Source organism: Pithys albifrons, chromosome 8 (assembly GCF_047495875.1).
Source record: "Pithys albifrons albifrons isolate INPA30051 chromosome 8, PitAlb_v1, whole genome shotgun sequence".
Lineage (NCBI taxonomy): Eukaryota > Metazoa > Chordata > Aves > Passeriformes > Thamnophilidae > Pithys > Pithys albifrons.
The window spans coordinates 12,532,845-12,557,406 of NC_092465.1; the positions used below are offsets into that span (position 1 = coordinate 12,532,845).

A 24,562-nucleotide genomic window follows, 5' to 3' on the forward strand; every position below is an offset into this window, starting at 1 on the left:
AATGAACAAGTCCCAAAAAAATTAGGGAACTTTTTGGTTCTCAGAAGATATCATGGTCTTCTCAAACTACATTTCGACAGGGGTGATTTTGCTCCATCTGTTATCTATTGGCTCATGATTAGACAAAGCACATCTGAGTTAGAATGCATTACGATTATATGATGCCAACAAAAAAATACAGACTGTCTGAACACGTCTGATGGCCAGAAAAGAGAAACAGTGCATTATCTAGAAGCCTAGGCAATACAAGACAGCAACATTACTTTGCTTCATCTTTAGAAAATTACTCATAAGCATAAATTTATACACAAGGGTCAGGGTTTGTGTTTTGGTTTTTGTGTTTGTTTCTTTTTCAGAAGTGAGATCAAAATACCAGTGTTCTGCAGAATTATATACAAAATGGAAAGATCGTGTCCAGATCTCAACTTCAGATCCAATCAGGATTGTGGCCTAAATTGATTTCCACCAGCACTTTCTAATTAGATTTGATACACTGGGGGTGTGGGAACCTTAATTCATCATAAATGTCGCAAGTTTATTTCATACAGAAGCAAGGAACAGCCCAATCTTGACAGAAACAAAGGGAGAGAGTCTTTTAATTTGTATTTGTGTGGATTCCCTGGTATCTTTCATATCTGCAGAACACCCAGCTGCTCCCCAACTGGCTCCAAGTTTCTTCCTCCAGAACATTTTCTATTGTTTCTGATACATCATCCTATAGTGATTTATCACTATTTTGCAATCATTATCAGTTTACTATTTTGACCAATACACCATAAATCAAGAAGAAGAATGTTAGGTGGGACTTCATAGTGTAGCTTTCATTCATTACCTACAAAGATTATAGCCATTTCATAAAAACCAATATCAAAGAAAGAAGCTTACTGGCAAGGACCAGTGAAATTCATTTCATGCTTCAAAAGTTTGTGATTGGTCTGGTAAGGAAAAAAACCTTCAACTGTTGGAAATTGTTTTCTCTTTTAAACCAGCAAATACTCAAGATTGAGCTATGTCAATTGTATGCCGTAATTTCTACTCAAATGCAATGGAGACTATTCCATATCTGTCCTTGTAAAACCCACTGTGCTTACTATTCATGAACTGCTGGAGAGAGAGATACATAAAGCACAGGTCTCCAATACTTTATGCTTGCTGCTCCAGAGAGCTGTGGCACTCGGAAACGAGGCTCTGGGAAAGTCAGCTGCACACTTGGCACTACATTTCATGCTCATGCAGGGGACAGTCATAAGAGGAATGACATGAGGACTCCAGATCAAAACAAAAAATATCCCCCACACAGTTTGGGGAGAAAACTGAATAAACTTTGACAAATTCCCTTCATTAGTATTTGTCATTCCTAGAAGTCTGCTGTCCTGACTATTCCTATGCTTCTCTCTGAACTTCTGAGAAACTTCTTAGGCTAGTCCAAAACTGCTTTTCGATACCTTCTCTCTCCACTCACTTCTCATTGAGCGTTATACATTACCATCCAGTATCCTGACATAATGGTCTGTTACCAATATTCACTCTCTAATTGGGTCAAACCTTGTGCTTACTTTGTTTCTCCCAATGGTAAGACTCCTCAAGATTTTTTTTTTTGATCTTGCATGAGTCCTACTACTTGTAAAAATCTATCTTTAGTAACCACAGTCTCAAAATTGAGCAGTTACCCTCTCAGTCATCTATCTCCACTGGAGAAGCATTATGAGGGTCCTGTGTTTGACAGGAACCACCCTCCCACACTCTCTCAGCCCAGCTTTGAATGTCATCTGATTTGGAGCTCCTCTGCAAGGGGGTCTTGCAGTACATATGTACTGGGAGGTCTCATTAGTTGCATGTTGGGGACATGCTTGAAGAACTGACACACTGAACTTTTAAAGTTCCCTTCCTATTTTCCTCTTTTCCAAAGAGAATAGGGCTCAGCTGCCTCCTCCCTAGCCCCCTCTCCACATCCAGACTCACAGGAGTGTGCATCAAACTTAGGTTGCACAGAAAGCACAAACACACACTGCTAATTTACACTTTAAGAGGCAGAAGAGAAACCTTTCTCTTCGACTTACCATTTGTTACTCAAATGCCTTTCTCCCTGTCACAGTTACTGGGAGAAAGCCGCTGAACTGTAGCCGTGGAGCTCCTGCACAAGGCTTCTTGAAGTTGTATATGGACTGAACATCAAGTGGACGGCTGTGCACAAAGGTGTGGTTACCATGAATCATTTATTACCCCAGCTAAAGCTTTAGGAACAACATTCACTAATGTAAAAGATAACTTGACTCTGGGAATACTGCTGTCACTACGGCTGCATATTTTACAAGGGGAAAAGATTCCTTTAGGTCTGTTTGTTGCATTAACCCTTTCAAGCCTGCACTTTTACTGCAAGGACAGTTTGATCTTTTATTTTTCTTGCAAACAGAGAATAACAAACAGCTTCCCGACTTTTTATTTAAGTTTCTACATAGTACACCCAACCATTTCAAAATACTCGTGGGTCCTGAAAAAATGTTGGAAAAGAAAGATCTCACCAAAGACAGGAGCAGCACATCTTTATTTCCATGTGTACCCAGTTGTGCAGCTACCTCTGAAATATCTGAAGCACACTGCATGATTATAAATAACAAGACTGGAAAACAGCATGTTCTGTCCTCTGCAGATCACCAGAACATAACCTCAGCCAGAATTTATCTAAGGGCGAGTGTAAATGCAAAGCAGGAAAAATTTCCCTTATTCGACAACAGCTATTAAATTAACAATCTTCTGAGATGCTCAAGAATATTTCCTTATTCACTCTCAGCTGGTGTTTGACATAGAGAAGAAACTCCTCCACTAGTCAGTGCACCACCGTGGCACAGGGGTAGGTACATACCACACCACTGCCAAACACACAGAATTTATGTTTTTCTGTATGCAAAGAGCAGCCAAATAACTTCCATCTGCATGACCTTCGCTTTAGATTAAGAAGAGACAACTGCAACTGCATGTCTATCTCTCACAGTCTGCACTAAGATTAATGCTGAATGTTTACCTACCTCTGAAAAGAGCACAGAGCTTACTAATTTAAACACATAACAAAGACAATGCAACAGGCAAGCTAAGTGATGTCCATTCTGTCTCTAGTTACAATTTTATGACTCTTGAAAAGGTCATATTATTGTCACAGACACTTAAAAAAGCTGGGATATTTCCTTGCACTTCCTTGGTCACAAAGAGTGTGAGAGAGAAGCCCCTCTTGCAGCTTTTGAGGGTTACTTCTAGCACTAAGTAGAAACACAGAAGCAGCAGAAATAGAATCCATTAAAGTTGTGCAAGAAGAGCCTGTGCTGGGCTTTTTAAGCTGGGTTAAACATTCTTTAAACAGGTCTTAATACCCTTTAAGTATTTAATCCTGTTTTCTAACATTCAATAGCTCTGGCTATCCAGATTCCTTCTCACCCAAGGAAGCATCTCCCCAAGGCATGTGTGGTCACCGACCGACACCATGGGCACAGCCTGCCCGTGCAGCTGCCTGAGCCAGGAGCTGCTGGCAAAGGGGCAGCAGCTGCAGGGGATAACCCTGTCTCTGCCTGTGCCTCCCAAGAGTGGTTTCCTCTGGTGGCATGGCTGGGGTGTCCTCAAAGTATCAGAGACCACTTCTATGCAAGGGAATTTGGATTTGTCAAGGGCAAGAGTGTCACATGCCCTCAAACTTCCCACCACTCAACACACCTCCTTCTGAACACCAAGGTTTTTCTCTGACCACATGGCTTTTGATAAATATATATATATGCAAGATATTTAACATAAATATGTGCGCATTTATATATACACATATCACACATACATATGATTCATGTCATCAGCTTTCAAGGAAGGACTGAAGGACACATAGCTATTTGCTTCCATTAGCAAGAACATGCTTTAATCCACCATGCGAATCCGCCCGTCAAACAGAAACTTTGGAAGACTTTCTCTGCCACCAACCTGCCAGAAATCCAGACCCTGAGGGGCAGTGCCTTAGAAACTTCTTAGTAATGTCTAATTGCTGAGCATTGCTAAATACTTTTCTCCTTTGGGTTTACTTGTCATATGCTGAAACATGTGTGCTTGGGCAGTGAGAAACTGGAGCCACACGCTAACTCAGCAGCCCTGCAGCACAAGGGCATGCAGCACTGGTAAACCAGTTTGCTTCAGAGTAAGCAGGAGAAGACCCACATTGGGGGTACCTCTTCACTGGCAGAATCCTTCCCATCCCCCTGCAGCCACATCGAGCTCATTCCACACATCTATAATGAATCAGACTCCAACTCATTAATAAAAAATGACAAGCCATCATCTCATTGAATCTTTCACACTGGAACGGCATGCAGATAAAACCCCCAACTCTCTCTCCTGAATTCCTCTGTGGCCCAGCAGCTAATGAGACTACAAGATGGACAGGACAAAGTGAGCTGCAATTGCACAGAACTTAGCTTGCCAGAGAAGGGGAAATAACCTTTTCATTACAGTCATGAGACTTTAATTTTAATGCCTTTTTTTTTCTCTCTATATTAACAAAAAGGTAGGATCAGAGGCCTTGCTAGGGCCACCACCCAGTTCACTGAGCTGTCGAAGTGTCACAAGGCACAAAGGAGATGAGCTTTGCTATAGTAATGAGCTGTTCAGTGCTTTAGGTCCCAAGCCAAGATTCAGCAGTGCAAGATTTCTAAGTGTGAGCAATAACCAAATACTAGCAAGGTAAAATAAAATAAACAGACTAATGAGATTCACAGACACTGAACTCTCCCCAGGGAGTTTCCTGGTCACTTTGAGTCACAGGCATTCAAATCATGCCTGCTAACCTCCTCTCCAGCTCCTGCATCTCTGACCCACTGATACAGTGCTCACAAAACCATGAATCAAATGTTCTGTGCTTCCAAGTGAGATGAGAAGTAATAAAGAGGGATCAACAAAAGGAAATGGTAAAAACAAACTGCACTGTCTACTTGATCTTAAGAACTACACACAGATACATCCTTATTTAATAAACCTGAGTTATACAGTGGAGAAAATAAAAAATACAGATTGCAATTCCATACATACAGCACCAACTTTATTCTGCATAGCATTCTCCACAGAAACTACAGTCCAAAACATTTTACACAATTAGAGGAATAAATAACAGCAGAGAGAGAGAGAAGGAGAAAAGGCAGTCGCACAGCACTGGGAAAGGAAAGTTTCCAGCTGAGACTTGGAAGGGGACAGGCGACAAATGGGGAAAGTCAGTGACACAATCATCAGCTGAGGATTGCCCTGGCGGGAATGAGATATGTCCCTGCCCCAACCTCGCTTTTTAACACCTAGTCCTAAGCTGCTCCTTTCCCCTTCTGTCTAACTTTGGGTTTAATTCCTTTAATTAGCACACGATAGAGACCTCTGTTAAGTGCTGTAGGTCTGTGATTCAAATCCCAAGGGTGGTTGCAAAGGAAACAGAAAAATCATTTCTGGGCCCAGTGAAACTGGCATTTTCTGTTAAGAAAACAAAGAATTTTGACTTTGGAAAATGATGAAAAAAGGTTTTTCCTTCTAGACAAATAAGAAGATTGGTTCAAGAACTCCAAAAAAATGCAAAAGTTTGGGCTGCTCAGACTACCTTGCATAAATTAACACAAGCTTTAATTATATAATCACACATCATTTTTGTCCCCAGTGCCTTTGTCTTAGCCTTAAGGGAATTGCTTCAGACTAGGGCAGGCATAAGAAGGTAAATAAGGGAAGACAGTCATTAGAGTGATACAAGCAGGAGGTGCAGCACTGCACAAGCCATCAGAAGTAAAATATAGCTAAGTACTGGTGGGCGGCTGGGATTTTTAGCTCCAGGGTGATATATAACATTAGATCATAGTTATTTGTAACGTGATAGTGCTATGTAAAGCTCCAGTAAAAATCATCTCTGCTCTACTGTTTGCAGGCAATGTGAGGAGATGACCCTGGACCAAAGTCTGTAGTCTCAGCAAATGTCAAAATAAAACTGAGGGATGGAGTGGAGCAAAACCATGATAACACTGAGATAATGAGAACTAGTACTAAAAAGCTATGGTGAAAACATGCTAGCTGCTCCATGATTCCCAAGACCTTGGATCTGAGCTCAGTGATGCTCCTGCTCCTTCAGTCAAGGCCAAATATACAGATGATTCAATGGAAAGGCCAGAAACTGTCAGCATCCCAAATGTCTTCATCCAGCCCACCCCAACAGCAGGAATAATGAAGTCAGTTTTACAAATAAAAGTTGTGCATCTGCCAGTTCTGGTTGCAGATTGCACATTCCTGCATCACAACCAGACAACGTGAAAAAAGAGCATCATGTTGTCCTAGGGTCAAGTAATCATTTATCTCTTTCCCTTGTGAGCAATAGACAGAGTGAAATTATGTTTGCTTTCTGGAAAATATTTATTTGTTTGAATAAAAAAAAAGTCCCAGACCCTTCACATTTAAATAAAAAAAATTGCTAAGAATTAAGATAATTTCTTCAGGGTTTTTTTTTTATTTTGACTGAGAGGACTTATGTTTTTTGAGTGTGCAGAAATGCTGAGTTGACAGTGTGAACTGTCCACAAAACTCCCTGTGGACTTCTCCCCCATCAGTGAAAAATATGATTTAAGGAGTATGAGATTTCCCACAAAGCAGGAGGATGTCTTCAAAATGGAGAGGTTAGGCATTTAAAATGCAGGCTGAATAACAATCCCATTTTAATTTCACACACACATACACACAACAGGGTGTCCTTGTAGACATTTAAAAACCAGAGGCTATAAGCCTGTAAGTATCTCCCACCACACAAGGGCCAGTCTGGCTTCTACCTAGTTCCACTAGTTGTTTCTTTGGGGTTTTATTCATCTGCCATTACTATTGGCAGTCAAAAGTAATAACAATCAATACATGTCTCCTGAATTATGCCTTAAGGAATGACTGAGTACCTGTGGGCAAGTAGTTGCAGATGAATTCCTAACCTCAGAGCACAGGACAAACTTCTGCCTCCCCAAATGCAGGGGACAAATCAAGATGTAACATCAAAAGATGGGGCATAGGGTTGTTGGTGTCCAGGACTGAAAACACAAGGGCAATCTAGGTTACAAACAACTCATGTTAAAATGGGATTGTATACATTCTTATGCATATGAAAATATACTGAATTTTTACTGAAATAAGTTATTTGTGTCCACAGAGTTGCTAGACACTGCAGCTATGGATAGTTTACATTTCAGGGCTCTCTGTGCTTTAAGAAAATGTCAGAGAGGGACAAAAATAGGAACATGAAGGGTGGGGGGCGGGTCTGAAGTACTCAGTGCTAATTTAACTTGTTCTTCACTTCTTTCTTCCCCATCTCTTGATGTTCTCCATGACTTACTGTCATTTCTTTACAACAGCAGAAAAGTTGAACCACTGCCACCTACTTTAAGGAAATCCCAACTCTGATGACACATGCAAAACAACTGGAGTAGTTTGTGACAGAACATAACTCTCGAGGTCTAGCCCAGTGTTCTAATAAATAACAGATAAATAAATAAAGAGATAAATCACCATTCTCTAAGCCTGAGCAGTACCATTCCTGCAGCTGACTGGGGGCAGTGAGGGAGGCTCAGGCAGGGCTGCTCCATCACCTCTGGAGAATGAGGGCCATCTCCCCAGAGCTGCACTGTGCCCCGCACAGACTTCTAGGAGTAGTTGATTACTTTTGCCTAGACAATTATAAACGATGGTACATACCACAGAAGTGTCAAAATTTACATGAGGACTGAGAAGGCACAAGAACAAGCTTTACACACACACAGCTGCAGTCTGGCAGGGTGGGAAAGATGTGCAGTGGAGAAAGAAGTGTGTAGATGACCAGCTAATCTTTTTCAGACAATTTCCACACCACATCAAATCCTACATTAGTGACACAATGAGGGGAAAAAAGAAGAGAAAAAACAGCTGCACTTTGCACACAGACTTTCTGTGTTTCAGCCTCCTGGACTCACTTATTTTACAAAATCAAGTTATCTGAATCTTAATGTGTAGTACTGCAGGAATTCAAAGCCTCTTCTTTACCCACTAAACTTGATCTGAGGCTCAACTTGACAATGTCGATAAATATGTTGCACTGCATTATTCATGTCCCTTCCTTTGCCTTCCTCCTGCCTCTGCCTGGCAAGCGGCAGCCACCGCTGGTGCAAACTTGTGAGCTGGGAGCAGAGAGACCTGCCCTGTATAAATACCTGCAATAAATAAAATATAAACAAGATATGTTGCATGGTGACATCCATCTCTTCTCCTTCTCCACGCTGGGCTCTCAGCATGGCAGCCCCTCAAGGGGAGGGGGGCGGGGTGGGGGTGCTGGGAAAGAGGAGCACAGGCTTTTTACTTGGAAGACAGTGCTGGGGGTTTGTCTGCAGCTGTGTTAAATAAACCACTTGGATAAGGATAGAAAACACCCCAGCACTAAAATATTGGAGAGCTGAAATTCTGCTGATTAGTGTCAGGAGATCAGTGGTTTACAATGTGAGCAACATTCTTTCAGCTACTCATCATTATTGTAATCATCATTATAAATCTTGGCAACCAGCAAAAAACATCTATTGTTTCTATGCCTCACTTCTTTCCCCTCCAGATCTGCAGAGTTAGTGACAAGTATATTTTGTTGTGGTTTAATCCTCAGAGTTTTATCCAGGCAACATAGGGGGCCACCTCCGATGAAGACACTTAGCTGCAGCAGTACATGAGCAGTTGTGCTTAGTGGCCAAGCCAGGAGAACCCATAACTTTGGTTTCTTCTCTTCCATGCTGTCAAATGGGCTGAAACTTGTAGTTTTCAGGTTCTTCTTCTAATGCCATGGTCTTAACCTCTCCAGCTTTAAGTTTGCTTATTTGTACCTCACCACCAATGTGCCCCAAACAGATTTTATGTGGTTTCAGTAAAGCTTCTTTGCTCAGCTGCGCAAAAGTAGTATCTCATCCAAGGCCCTTCTGCTACAACATATATCTTGCTCCAAAGAAGTCACATCTATGCTTTCCCTGTATCTTGTCAGGGATCCACAAAGATTTCAGGCTGCTTAAACAATAAACCATAAAAATACACATATGTGCCCACACACACTCAAGAGTTTCTGCAGGAATAACCATCCATAATGGTGAGTAGTGCTGTCCCTGCTGAAACTGAGTCATCACAATCTGACCCTTAAGGCTGTGAAGCCGAGATGATGTCACATTACTGTTAAATGAAGCAATATATCAAGGGTCACACAAAAAACATGCTGTGCCAAAAGGTCACAACACCTAGGATATATTCAGAAATGGAAAAGACCTACAAAAGCAAAGATATCAAAAGCTGGAGCGAAGAACATCCCTTAATGCAATCTAGGAAGTGGTGAAAGCCTCAAGAGCAGCACTATCCCACTGAACGAGTATTCATGTGTTTACTTCCTCTTAATTACACATTTCTGCTGCATGACTGTTTGGAAAGAGGCAAAGGAAAAGGACTCTAAGAGTGACAGGATATCCCCGTAGTCACTCTTACCAGCTTAAAAGATTCCCTCTACCATATCTATTATATTCTTGTAACTCAATGCAGCTGCCAATTCAATCCTTATTAAAATGAACTGTGTGTTCATTTCTGGTAGGAACACTGCTGTCTGAATTCTGGGAACCAAGCGAGATTTGGGAGGCTCTGTGGCTTGGGGCAAAGAGCTCTTTTTAAGGAGCTTTGCCAAGTCAGGACTGTGAATGGTTTTCCCCACTTACAGCCTCCAGACCTTTATTATGCTTGGGCTGCAACATATACCCAGCTCCACCTCTGCCAGACCAAAGCTGCTACTTTGCTTCTGAGTCATAGCAGGCAGAAATGTGTATCCTTCATGCCATACCTCGCCTGAGATAAACTCTCCATTTCAGAGGCTGGTGACAGGAAAAGGATGAGATACAGGTCGGGTAGAGGAGCTAGTCTTGCCCTGTATTCTTTCCAGTCTGCACCATGATCGGGAACACTGAAGCCATTAAACTGGGGATGTCCACAGCCCACTCTTCGCACCACTGACTGCTGATTGCTGTCCAGACTCTTCATGCAAATGCATGGCTTTTGTCCTTTACTAGGTGAAGCCACTCATCTGTACCAGTAGCCATGAGGTGGCTGCAACAAGCTGCCTTTGGTTTGGGTGGCAAGCTAAAGACTGGCAGTTTGGCCTCCGGACAGGATAATTCTGCACAGTGATGGTGTGGATTTTGCAATCTGGGCCACTAAAGCTCATCTGCTGCTGCTATCTGAACAGCAAGTTTAAATGCTAAACTCAGGGATCCACTGAATCTGATGGTTTAGTCATTACATTTTTTTCTTTCAGCTCATGTTCTTCTGGCCTAGTTTTTGCCAGAAACCCTGGTTTCTCTGGCCAGAAAATCTAGCTGGAGCTGCCATACCTGTCACCCAGGATGGGTCCCAGAGCCTTTGCCAGGATTAAGTACGGGAGAAGGATGTGCCTGCACCACAGACCTCTGACTGAGACTGGCTTTATGCTCGAACTCAGCAGTGCTGGGATCTCCGGCTCCTTGGCTCCAGGCTGTCTCCTTATTAAATACAATTACAAAGTAATGTTTTTACAACCAGTTGAAGTTTGTACTTGTTAGATCAGGAAAAAAAAACCCCATACCGAAATGCACTTCTCCTGATCTGACATGTAGAAACATTATCTATGAAACCAAACACATGCACTCATAAATATATTAGCCTACAATAGATAGTGCCTTCCCCAAAGTTAAGGCCCTGAAACCAGAGGACTTCCCCCTCAAGCCATGTTTTATTTGGTCTAACAAACCATGGAGATAATTGTTGCAATACGTGCATCCTGTAGAGCCTGGAGAAGGTAAGGTGATGTATTCAAATATGAGGTATTTGTCAATATACTCCTCAGAGCTGACTGGGTAACCAGGAGCATGTCACCCCAAGGCACTTCTGGCCAGACACAGATGCTTTTCTCCCTGTGAAACATCATCCCATTCTGGTAGCACTCCTGCTATAAATCAATACAGGTATTCAGAGAGTAATTAGAGTAACATGATCTGAGTGTCCTCCTTTATAAACACTAGCTAATTAATTTTCATAGTGTCTCTAAGGAGACAAGAAAATATGATGACCATTATCTAAAATATATGAGAAGAATATTACTATTATTAAATCCAGAGCTTGAAAAAGAATGGGAAAAGCCTCACCAAAGAGATACACATCAACATTGGACTACCCTTACAGTTTACATATTCTGTTAACAAAACTCAGAGATTAACATCTATTTTACCAGTATAAAACCTTAAACTCTGTACCAAAAAATCTTACACTCTGTTAAGGTACATGAATTTTCTCTGCAGTCCTCAGGTCCTGTTCTAACCTTTCCCCTTGAGCACTTGTGGAAGGGGACTGGTAGGATACTGGAATGGCCCTTACAAGACTTCAAAAGGCTGTTGTGGCGTTCACGGGGCTCCCTTTGTACTATGTAAAAGCTACATAAAACAGAGCAGCAGTACCTCTGCAGCAAGGCTTGGCATATCTCTGTGTACTGAAGCAGCATAATTATTTAGAATCCATTTCTATCCATGTAATTTCTTTATCCTACTATTGTGTTGCAAAGAATGAAAACCATGAAGAGCTGATCATTCATGCACCCTCTTCCAAAGTTTTTTTTTGAAGTTAAAAAATTCCTAGTTCTGTCAGACGTAATCTCAAAACTGGAAAACTGTAAGCCTCAATGAAAAAAACAGTCAGGAGCAAAGGTGGTTGTTCAAATGCAACACTGTCTGAAGTCTCCACTGGAAATTGAGATGGTCAGCCATGACACACTCGCTACTGCCTGCAAACATAAGAAATTAGTGTGGAAAAGACTTTAGGGAGTCATAAAAGATCTGAGTGCATCTGTATGGATAACACTATTGGCAGTAAATAACCAACTTAAAAAATTAAGTTTGGAAAGGAAGAACTACGCTGCTTCTGAGGCAAGGTCTCGTGCATCTCTTTTTTTAAGGAGGTAGCTCAATACAGCAGTTTGAACTGCTGAACCATACTTTTCTAAGTCTTAGAAGAGCCAGGAAATTACAATCTGTGAAAAGCTAGTTTTATCACAGGGAGAAGTCTAAGAGGAAATGACTGTTCAAAACAGATAAATAAATAAATAAATAAATAAATAAATAAATAAATAAATAAATGCAGCAATCTCACATTGGCAATTACAGAAGCTCCTTCACAGATGATCTTCTCCAATCATTCTCTCATAATCAATGAACAGAGGAACAGTTCTTATCAAAACAAATTTGTTATTCATTAAGAAACATACCTGAATAGAATAATTGATAAGTCAAATGTTTGTAATTACAATGAAAATCTCACAAGGCAAGTTCTCTGGGGCAAACCAACTGGATTTTTCACTGCAAAAATACTAACTTTAAGTGTGTAAATGCCAACTATCTGGGTACATTCTGCCTTATCAAGAGCCAGGTACATAAACAGTGAACTCTGCAAGACAGATTTGTATGCAGCCATTGAACACAAATGGTTACTGTGCAATCTCCTATGGAAATCAAATTAAAAAAATAAAAATAGTTTCACATGTGCATAATATGGCACACAGATGCTCCTTACACAACATGAAGAGCCGTTGCAGTATAACTCACCCATGATCATAATCACTTCTTTCTTAAGTCTTGGAATCCCAAGCAGAAGTGCACATGTAATTGCATGCCTGCTTTTGCATATACAACTGCTGTCGCTGCAAGCATAAATTAAAATATGTATATTGCTACATAAAAACCTACTCTGTTACAGATGTGAATTTTTCTCAAACTCTTTCCAACTTCTCATCCACTATCTGACTGGGCTTCTGGTTTGGTGCTAACAGAGCTCCCTTTTATGCTCTTCAGTTTTTTACTGCATTCCCAGCATGTAAGAAGGAGGAAACACCCATTCTTAACTGCAAGCAACTCTACAAAATTGCAAAGGTCAAGAGCAAAATCAGCCAGAACCTTAGAGTGTTTATTTTTCACACTGACATCTCCATTCAGCCCAACTTCTATGCTCACATTCAACCTCAAGAACATGCTTAAATATCATTGAACTCAGCAGGGACCACAGCAAAGTGCACTGAAAGCAGAGCACTGGCACTTGCAGGGTAGGGATGCTATTTGGTGAAGAAGGGGCTTAGAGCCCTGCACATGAGAAGCAAGGGAAATCAGGACCACCTGCAAGCAGCAAAGCACAGCCTGGCCCCCACCCTAGAACAGATCAGTGGGAGGATTTACCCCGTCATCCCTGCTGGACACTGGTAATGGGCCTGTGAAGGACCCTTCAAGCCATCGTGCAAAAGAGAAATTTCCAGTTTCAGCTCAAATGTGCGGTGTCTGGGCAGCCTCCAGGGGGTGAAACGGCACAATCTTTGGAGAAAATGGGACTGGTGAAGATAAAAACAAACATCACCTTGAAGAACCCCACCAACAGGAGAAACATTCCCCCATGATAAAGTGACAAAACTTTCTGCACCAGTTTTAAGGCTGAAATGGACTTTCAGAGACTGGTGGCTGCCCCATTCCTCAAAGTGTTCAAGGACAGGTTGAATGGGGCTTTGAGCAACCTGCTCTAGTGGAAGGTACCTCTGCCCATGGCACAGGAGTTCGAACTAGATGATCTTTCTGGTTCTAAGATTCTATGACTCCTCTGGTTTGTTAGCTCCTACTGGTCCTAGCAAGAGACATCAATTATGCGCACAGCATGCAGTGGGATAGGTGGCCAGCACATACATGTACACACATACACACAGGGTTTTAGCAAAATATTTCCAATAGAAAAAAAAAGAAAAATAGAATCAATCACTTTTTCCTTGACATAGTGTAAAAGAGGTGCACGATGCTGCATATTTAATCACACTTTTAAAAATCACCTGTTGGATTGACTGTCTGAAAAGGAAGGGAGAGGAACAAAGCTGTCCATGCCTTTTAAGTAATGAAATACTAATGAGTGCTGATAAATTCATGCCAAAACTGCAATAATGATAAGTCCACTGTAAAGAATAATATGTTTATTTGCAAGGAAGAAATGGAGGGATCTGTGCTCCAAATTCCACTTGAAGTTTTTGAAATCCCACCCTTAAACAGCACAGTTCAATGCCAAACTTCACAAATCTGCTAGTAACTACTTGCAGAATTACCCAGGAATCAAACCAGCAACAAGTTTTGCTACCCACGGGTGTTGATTGTAACCACATGCAATGAATATAAGAAAAATAACAAAGATTACATTAACGTTTAGTTATTATTTTCTTACCAGCCTCCCATAACGAATGTTGCAGGAGAATAGAAACATCAACACTTTCTAAGATTCATTTTCAGAAGGCTTTTGAAATGCCAGGATGTTCTTCCAGCCTTCACCAGGTCTGAAATCCTATGGAAGAAGGTTCCCTGGAGGACATTTTCTTAACAACTGTATCAGTAAACAGACTTGTAAGTCCTTGGTTTTCTTCATCGATTTGCCAAAATAAGCTTTAATAAAGAGCAGCTTTTCTGTTTCCCCGTTCTATTTATGTGCAGAACATGAATACTTTTCTACCTCAAAGGACTGGATTTTCTAAATCACTTTGAAATCCTCAAAAGCTGTTATAAAACCAGTTATCTTGACTGAGATTGGGACAGGAAAAAGGGTATAGAGGGAACCCCACTGTGTGAGTTTGATAGGACCATGTGTGTGACCTCTGCAGTGCTGCACGGGGTTTAGTGTCTCAGGACATTACTCTCACAGAAGTCAGCATGGCAAGCAGTATCAAATTGTTTGAGTTTGATTTTGTTAAAGTAACAAATGTGAAAAAAATAATTGTAGCAAAGCAATCAGATTAAAAATCATTTGCAACTACAGAAATAATATTTTAACAACTGGGGAATAAAGGGAACCCACTCTGTAGCTTAACCGGATCCGTTCCATCTGTTATTTTAAGGGGTGAAGCCTGAACTGAGAAATCTGTGTCACACAGAGGCCGGCAGGTTTGTGAACTCTATTGGGAGCTGCTTAACAGTTGGTCTTAATCGTTTTCCAAGGCACAAAGCCGAGATCAAGATGAATCTGTTTCCCACATTGTTTCCTCCCAACAGGGTTGGATTTCAGATTTGCCTGGATTAGAGTAAAGCCACCGGAATTCCCCACCTGGACATTAAGAAGGTTGGAGGCCTTGATTTCAAAGACAAGTGGTATGCAGTAATTCCAGCCTGGCCCCACGGGACTACAACTTTCATTTCTAATCAGTGAATTGTCTTTGTGCAAAATATTTTTTTAAGAGGAGGAGGAGGGAGATTTTATTACAGCTTCCCCTTTACTTTGTAATTTTCTTTCAGAGCCAACGTATTTTTAGCCTAAGTACTAATGAATTAAAAGTAGAATTATTAATTCACCTTTTCCAGAGAAATTAATAACAGAGCTGAGATTTTTAAATCCCATTCTGTTCTTCTGCCTCACCCTGCATTTGCTCATGTGTTACTTTTTCGCATAATCGGCTTGGGCTCAGTGGCTGTGCCAAGCTGTGCTTTAGTCTCACAGCACGCTGCAACAGCAGTGACCAGGACCTGAACCATCTGCACCTTTATCCTACAAGTGCACTTACCCAAAGGAATAGTCCTACTTCAGCTCAGGAACTGGAGAGGAAGAAGGTCAGAGGTTCTCAAAAACCTCCTAGGCTAAAGGAAAGAATGGGACCTCTTCTCTTGCAAAGCCCAAAATATTATGGCGTGCACAAATCTCTGTGCAGATGTCTCCTTGTGCTTTTTCCCCTCTAAGATGATGGGCTCAGGTTGAACTGGCCACTCAGCATCCAATTTGCAAAGCACTGCAGGTGTCTTCAACTCCCTCACAGGGGGATGGGTCTTGGTACCTTTCCTCCACAGTCCGCTCTACCCTCCTGAAATCCTGATCACAGACAAATGTCCTGGCCCAAAACCAAACCAAACCAAACTGAAAAAAAAAAAAAAAAGGAAAAAAGGTTAAAAAAAAATGAGGGATCAGGAAAACATAATTTTCCTGTATAGTCTGTGCTGGGTTGGGGAAAGGGTTTTAGCTGGAGGAGACCTTCTGCTGGTATAAACTGTGCTTTCCCCTTGAGTAGTTTGTTGACGCAGATGAGGCTGGAGAGGCCTCTCTGAGATAACACAAGTGCCAAGCTCTGGAGTTTTTTTCAGCAGTCCTCCCTCACGAGGAAAAGTCACACCAAACCAACAGTACCAAACGCATGTTTTTGCTGCCACAAACAGGGACCATCAAGACCTCCTGATATGAGTGTGTCCACAGGAGGCAAGGACATGGCCTGAAAAAGTCCAAGTGCTTGTCCCGCCAAACTGCAGCCCATCTCAATGTTTTATCTGTTGAGCTCCAGCTTCCATTAGCGCCCCAAGAAGGTTTACCCTGCCAAAGAGTTCCCTGTTTGAGGCAGTCAGGTTCACTTCATTTTAATAGACTTTAAAGAAAGAGCTTTGATTTTGCCCCCTGCAAAGACCAACTTCTGCTAAGAGAACCAGAAACAAAGGAAACAAGAGGGTTTGCATCACCTGTGTGGCTGAGAGGAGTTTTCAAACATAACTGCCTTGAATCTGGACAACAAAGATGGTTACACATGTCATCTCAGATGAGCCCAGATAAAATCTTTTCAATTCCCTCTGCCAAAGGCCAGGTGTCGCTGGCTCTCTGACAGGCAGAGGCAGCAGGGCTGGGGATGGCTGATGGAATTACTACTTCCACAGCTGTCCCTGCTTTGCCTTGAATCAACTTATCCGTTATCAATCCACTCCTGGACCTCAACAATTTACAACAGGCATTTAAGCCATCACCCAGTTCCATTTGCCTTTACCATCATTCTCTCAAGTGCAGCACTTGAGAATGCTGATGACAGACAAGCCATGGTCCACTCATCAGCTATCCCAAGCCACGCTAACCACAGCTTTCATTTACCTTAAACATTGTGAAGAACAAAGGGAGAAAAAGTGTAAAAATGTGGGCCATTCCTCCACATCTTCTCTCCATTTGCCGTGTTCCAACATAAGGTTGGCCACTTGTAAGTCAAGAAGCAATTCCTAAAGTTAACATGAGGAAGTAGTGTCCATTTCCCTCATTTTGCTACAATAGAGCAGTCCTGTTTCATATCCATGGGGGCAACTTAATAAAATGCAGGACTGGATATTGTTACATGCCACTGGAATATTGCAAGTTGGACAAAATCTCACATTCAAAGGAAAAAGAACCATGTCTCTGGATTTAGAACAATAACCGGAAACAAAGGCCACCAACTGCTTGTTCAGAGAAGTCTGGTATTCGCCTTGTTAGATTCAGCCCTATGTGAAGTGCCACACAACAGGCTAGCAAACCAAAATGCTAAATATAAAATTTAAAAAAAATTAAAAATCTTTACAGCATCCATGCGATGATGATGTCTGAAGGTTTTGTAAGAACACATTTTTATCTGACAGCATGTGTTTTCAATACAGACATATTTGGGCCTGCACGTTGCTATTTTAGTGCTAACATTTACAAGCTTATTTGCTGAAGGGAATTTTTAAAGACATTTTGTCAGTGGCCAAGTCCAACTTCCATTGAAGTTAAGTAGAAGACTCCCACTGACCTCAATAGGAAACAGCTCAGACGGTCAGGGTGGGATTCAGAGCTGCTAAAACTCATGGGAATGCTGCAAGTTCAGGACACGTCTCTTGGAGCAAAATGGGTAAGCCCAGGAGGAGAACACCACCGTAAGAAATAATAGGAGAATATCCATTAATAAATATATTAGGACATGGGACCATGTAATTTTTACCCTGGTTGTGCCAAGTGTAACAGATTTACAGCCCATGCCACAGCTCACCACCAGCTGATGCCAACGGGATAGTTTGTGGAGCTGTGCATTACTGCTTATGCTCACTGAATCTGAATGTGGGGAAATAAAAAAATTAAAGCAGAAGAAAAATCTGCAGAAGGAAAGATGTTTTCAGCAATCCAGAGTGATCTTGCTGAAATTACAAGAATTATTCAGACTCCTAAACTCAGATATAGACAAAAGCGTCTGGAGAGTCCCAGCTTCACTCTCTTATTTCAGGTAATTATTTTCTTTTAGTTCATTGCAACTAAGAAAACTTTGTTTAATAGCTTCTAATATTGCTACCACGACCGTAACTATACTTCCTTCATTTGACTGGAGAAAGAACTTGAAAAAATTGCTTGCAGACAGTTTTTTTTCTCCTCTTTTTCTTGTTATAAAGCCTACACTTGCTACACGGGCACAAGGGATGGAAAAAGTATTTAATTAGTATTTCCAGAAATATCCTCGCCTAACCCATAATGAGGTCATGCCAGATCATAATCCTCTACAAATACAAGAGACAAAGTGATTTCCTTTTCATACAACATCCTTTTTTGGGTGCAGCATCGACAGCTCTTCTGTGGTTTCAAAGGAAAACTAAAATTGAGTCAGTCTGAGCCAGGGAAGTCCAAAAACACCTAATACATCTTCCTGTGAGATGAATCCAGCAGGACATACCTCAGTGAAGACATGGGTGGGATTTAATACAACCATGAAGCTTTCTTTTAAAGAAAATCAAAGGAAAAAACCCCAAACCAAAACCACAGCTCCAGTCTCCATGAGCCGAACTGAACTCCTTTGAACTGTCTGCTCGAATAATAGTTCCCTTAAATTAGAAGGGGTGTGTTTGGCCTACCTGTGTCTATTTGCCATTCTTCCCACCTGCCAGAACTAAACCTGATTCTTGGGTGGACCCTTGAAAACATGGAGCACTGTGGACACCGCTGGTTTGGAGACCCAGGGATGGGTTAGATTAGTGCTAGTGTTGTCAGGGTTTGGGTTTTAAATCAAAGAGGTGCTGGCAGCAGGTGCCAAGGTCCTGAGACCAACCTTCTAATGGCAAGGTCATCCCTTCTTCTTTAGTATTTCCAGCAGTCAGAGCACTGCTGAGTTTTGAACACTCTCCAGAAATAAAAAACCACCCTTTGTGTGGTCCTTCCTGGACGGGGAAGCTCAGGAAACACTGATGCCACATAGTCCATCCTCCTTACAACACACTTCATGGAGTTACATTAATTTCTCTGTGCAATAAGCCAAATGACTTGTACATGGCAAAAATGCTAACTTGGAGAAAAGCTTCCAATTTCATCTTAAAGAAATCAAGAGCCTGAAATCCACAAGGTCCCTTAGTGGCTCATCCCAACAACTATTCAACTCCAACTGTTACATTCAGGCAGGCAGCAAAGCTCAGGTAGATGCCCACGTTTACCTTGCAGCTGGCGATGGTTCATCAGCTTTTCCCCACTCGAATAAGGGGCCAGAGAGCACAAAGCATTCTCTCTCCTTCAATACTCTGGAATTAAATCATAAAGAGGACATTATCTGCTGTATTTGCCCTCTTCTGCAAACATACCATGTGTTATTTCACTATAGAAATCACTGGACAAAGTTGATTTACTGACCAGCCTCACTAAGCCAGTCATTCTCCAATCGTGTCTCCCAGCCCCCAAAGTTTATTATTGAGTTCTTGGAACATCATGTGCAGAGTGTGAAATAATTTAATGGTGGAGGGATTTTTCATCCTCCTTCTCTACCCCAATATGACTAAATTTATTGATTTTGGATTGCTGTAAATTATAATGTAATTATCCTGCTGTACAAGCAGCTTCCCATTCCAGAAATTAAAAAGCAATTCAGGTAAATGATCTTTAGTTATCATGGTGCATCCCTGCAGAACTCATTAAACTGGGGGATTAGACAGCACACCAAAACTCTTACAGGGTGGGTGACATTGAAAACTATCATGCCTGAAAATGCAGAACTTCATTGGGATGATAACAGGGGTAAAGGTGCTGGTATGGCTTTTTTTTTTTCCTTTCATGACAACTTTGAAATGCTATCAACTTGCACATCTCCCAGGATCTCTACTGCTCACTTATTGACCCTTTTTAAAAATAAACACCCTTCCTTTGAGACAAGAATACCATTAAGTGGCAAAACTTAAGAAATTAACGACATCACAATGCCTTCTATAGAACTCTGTTATTTGATCCCATTGGATCTCAGGTGGAAAAGCAACTCATGTGATCAGAGTCAGCATGTACTTTTTGAGGTGGGAGACTGCTAGGTGGCATTAAAGAAAGCTCATAACAGATTTCCAGACAGCTATGGTGAATTTTCCAGCTTTCCTTAAAGAGAGCTCTATCTGGTGGGATCTCTAAAAGATTAATCACTGACTGACTGTAGTCACAGAAGATATTGCTATCCATGCACTTTGCCAGTGCAAATGTTCTTAATCCCTTTGTCTTGCCCACCAGTTAAGTTTTGCCTCCCTAAATCTGCCTGCACTTCAGACATTTTCCACTTGCTGTCCTATACTGTTGAGATGGCAAAGCAGCCATCATCAGCTTCACACTGAAGGCAGCTACAGTCGGTGGCAGATGAAAGGATACGTGTGCGCATAGTTTGCACATCATTAAGTTCGAAAAATGCTTTGAGGATGAAATGTGCTACATAAATATAACAGGTTATCAAATTTCTTGGTGCCATTTCCTTTATCTAAGGCTGCAGTGGTCTTCCATGGATTGTGGCTAAACCTGCTACTGCTTTTAGCTTCCCAGCTTTCTTTCCCCCCTCACCCCAGGAGATTTAATGTTTCTCCCCCCAAAAACCAATGAGTCTTCACACTTTCTGGTGACTCCGTACAGCTGCTGCACAGTCATGGGGAGTTCTGCTGGCTTTCAGGCTGTGCCTGTACAATCTCCTTGCTCATTTCCTCCAAAAGCAGCGGCTGCTGGACTTGAAAGACCCCTCTTGCTCCCCCTGCTCTTCCCTAATACAGCCCTTAATTAACACTGAAGGCAGCTACCACTTTTGAGTAGGATAGTGCAGATCTTCGGGATATTAGTCAAGCACCATAGAGATTTATAAACTTGTCAGCATGACCAGGGTACTCAGAAAAGAAGCCAAAGCCTTCAGTTTAAAAATCTCCTACACCATCAGAAATTTCAACTTCATCTGCAAGTTATTCATACTGTGAAAGTTCACTAGTTCTGTTATTTCACTTCTAGTAAGTACCATGTCCTAATATGGACATTTTTGCTGCATTCAGCTGAATTCTGAAGATATACAACATACCCTAGTAGCCTTTTCTCCCATTTAAAACAATCTATTAATTCAGAGTCTCATGAAAGCCCAAATGATAATATCTGGTCCCTCCTTCTAGCAGAGAGGGCTCAGTGTTATCTCTCTCTCCCCCCACCTCAACAACACCTGGTGCCACAATTACACAAGGTGTTGTGGCAGGAGCACAGAACATCAGAGCAAATCTCTGTTCTTTTCTGGGATGCACACATACTTTTCAAATTTCCTAAAAGGAGAGATTATTTGGTTTTGGCCAAATATCTGAAACCGCTCACAGGCCACACACAAGTTACTGAGCAAGCAGACGACATCCTTTTCTTAAACCCTTATGGACAGAAACAGATTTTGAAAACACATACTTTAAGCACCTCAGCAAATTGTTGCCCCGGTGTGTTGGTGTTGGGAGCTCAGCGTCTGCCCTCCCTCCTCCTCATCCTCACCCTCTGTTCGCTGTTTACAGAAAGAAGAACATTGGTGCTGGACTGAACCTGCTCCAGTTCTTTTATATAGATTTAGGCCGTATAATTTGATCGTGACCACAGGCAGTTTTATTGCCCTGATTTATATGGAGCCTCACAGGGGTTTGGGGTTTTTTCTTCCCTTTATTTGGTAAGAAAGTGAAACTCAGAGTAGGTCTTTTCCCGCTTAAGCCTGAGGACAAGCTGTAGCCTCTCCACAAGGGCTGCCACCCTCCCTCTCCCCTTGCTGTTGTCTCAGAGGGGAATGCACACACTGCAGGAGCTGACTGAAGCTTCTCCTCAAGCACAAACCCTCCCCAAGGCACTCACTGCATCACAGCACTTGGCTTTTCCTGCCCAAGAGAATGGTCCCAGAGACATCCAGCACAATCAATGTTGCTGCTCCCCTTATCCACCAGTGTGATACTCTGACAGAAAACCCCAGCATCATTCCTCCTCTTACCTGCTAACCATCCTCCCAGGGAAGTCAGTAAAAGGCTTCTTTGGCCAAGCCATCACTTTTACAATCCAAATAGCAGGGGATGAAAATCCAGGCAGCTCTGCCATGGAGCTAAGGGAGATGTGGCTGTCGGGCCAGGCATGCTGCTACCAACCATCTGCATTCCCAGGGCACACTAAATCTGGAATCTGTATTAGTATTCTCCAGCAGGCATCTGGCAGATATTAAATACCAGCCTCCCTGGAGAACTTGTTACCTCCTCATGCTTGACTGGGTGAATATAAGTGAGAGCCGTGCTTGTATCTGCTACCTGAAGAGGCTAGATGAAGCCTATGTGAAACATGCCAAGACCCCATATCTGTCATTACCATACCAATTTCCTGAATGAAAATCCTGCCTGTCTTTCATTTAATCTGTCTTCTGTCTCATTACATGACCAGAACATGCCGTACTAACTACAAAGACAGGTCAGTATGTGACTTAAAACCTAATTTCTTTTACTTACCTAAACAATTACTGCCTGGATGAGCATCACGTTTTGGAATAAGACTAACAAAGCCCACCAATAGTTCTGCTCTGTCATTGGCATATGAAGAGCTAATGAAGAGCTAATTTTGCACTGGGCCATGGGCTTAGAAAAAGGGTTCGTCAGAAATCCAGTTGTGTCTCCTTGGCAACCTCACCTTTGCAAACACCAGGTACTTTTTTCCAGCTTCTCTACCTTTTGCCTTTTAGTGCACCCAGTTTCTTCTTATGCTTCTATGAGTGTGTAATATTTCCTAACTTTTTCCTTTGCTACCAAGTTTTCCTCTTGAAGATCCCGCAAAATGTTGTCTTTTGGCTCAAACCCTGCTACATTCTTGTTCCTTACATCTCTGGACAGTAGCTGGTCAAAGGCCTTCCAACCCCTCTGCATAACTCAGCCTTCCTCATGCACAAATGGTCCAGGCTACTTTTGCTGCTCTCTAAATTGTGTTATCAGAGTAAAGTGTTTTGATCATAATCTGACATAAAGGTCTCTCAGCTTCTCTCTACTACTCTGAGGCCACTGGCACCTTGTGTCCTACCCCACAAAGCAGTAATTTTGCAACACCTTAAAGCAGAAATCACATCCTCCCTAGTTACGAGTTCACACTGATCAAATACTGTTGACATCCTCTTTCCTCACCCCATACCTCACAAAACAAGGCTGAGTGAAGCAAATTCAGAAGGACATTTCTATTCTGCCCTCAGGACGTAGCTATTTGAAGGTTTTGAAGTTGGAAAAGAATAGTTTTTATTTGGGCCACAGAAAGGAAGAATAAACTAAAACCATCTTTACAAAAGACATTGCAGATACAGGCACTGATGAAAGGCCCTTTGGGCTGATACTTTGAGAAGCTCATTTCTATCCTCACTCAAGTGCTACAGAGGTTAAAGACCTGCTACAACCTGCCATGAAAGGCAAAACCCACATTAATAGGAAATGTGTTCCCCTCCCCCATTCCAAATGTATTTTTTATGAGTAAACATTTCTGTATTAAGACTTACTGTCTTCAAAGATCCCTTTTATGTCCCAAAGGTAACCATTTAAGTGTTCTTATAACAGCCGTTACTTATCTTTACTATGGCCAATGCACATGAACTCAGTGTCTGAGACTTTAATTTTGCCATATATTTTTTAGTAACTACACATAAATCCAGCCTGTTTCAAGTGCCAGTGACTATGTGACCAAAAGATAGCCTTGGATCTTATTTCATCTGCTAAGACATTGTTCTGAGCAGAATTAAAAGCAGCATAAAAATTTGCAAAACTCTCAACCCTTTTATCTTGCTTGCAGAAGTGATGCAGAAAACACAGAGGTTGGAAAAAGAGATGCAAATGTTTTTCACACATTCAGTCATCTCATATCTATTTTAAGAGTCGCTGCTCCAGCAGTTGAAATACAGGACCCTGCAGTAAAGATGTTTTAAGGGTGTCTTTGTAACAGCATACAAAGGTTCCTCTGGAGTTTTCAAAGGGAAAAAAATGCACCACAGAACAGTACTGCCATCTCCTCTGCAGCTGATTACAGTATTAGAGTGTGCATGTGCACAGCAGGCTAATGGGAAGGAAAGCTGAAAGTAAGTTTCTCATTGAAGCTATCATCCCACCACAGTGATTTTACTCTTCTTCCATCACCTGGCACCCAGAATACCACCTTTCCTGGGAGTCTAATTACAAAGGACCTTGCTAAGACCACTGCCTATTGCTGGACAAGGTGAATATAAGTGTCTATGAGTGTCTTTTGGGTGTCTATTGCTTGGGTCACAGTGAAAACCCTGAAGGTCTCCTTGATTTCTGCAAATTCACCCAGGTGTGCCCAAAACTCCATCCAGGTACTTGGAGCTCACCCATAGATTATGTATACAGAAAATGGTTTTAAATTGAGAACATTAGTTTCCTCTTGCTTTGATACAAAATATTTGCACAGCTATTAACAACACAATGTTCTCCAGCTGAGTTCCAGGTAACTGGACCTG

General features: G+C 41.8%; 1 protein-coding gene across 4 annotated transcripts in view; it reads right to left on the reverse strand.

Annotated features, from left to right (window-relative positions):
* GLI2 (GLI family zinc finger 2) overlaps positions 1-24,562 on the reverse strand; it is a 192,405-nt gene that overhangs the window by 106,313 nt on the left and 61,530 nt on the right. Inside the window, exon 1 of one of the 4 annotated variants that reach the window (XM_071562409.1) lies at positions 19,269-19,286. The exons of the other annotated variants lie outside the window; for them this stretch is intronic. The gene's annotated coding sequence lies outside the window, so the exon portion shown is untranslated. Of the gene's footprint in view, positions 1-19,268; positions 19,287-24,562 lie in introns of those variants that run through there. 4 annotated transcript variants of the gene reach the window in all.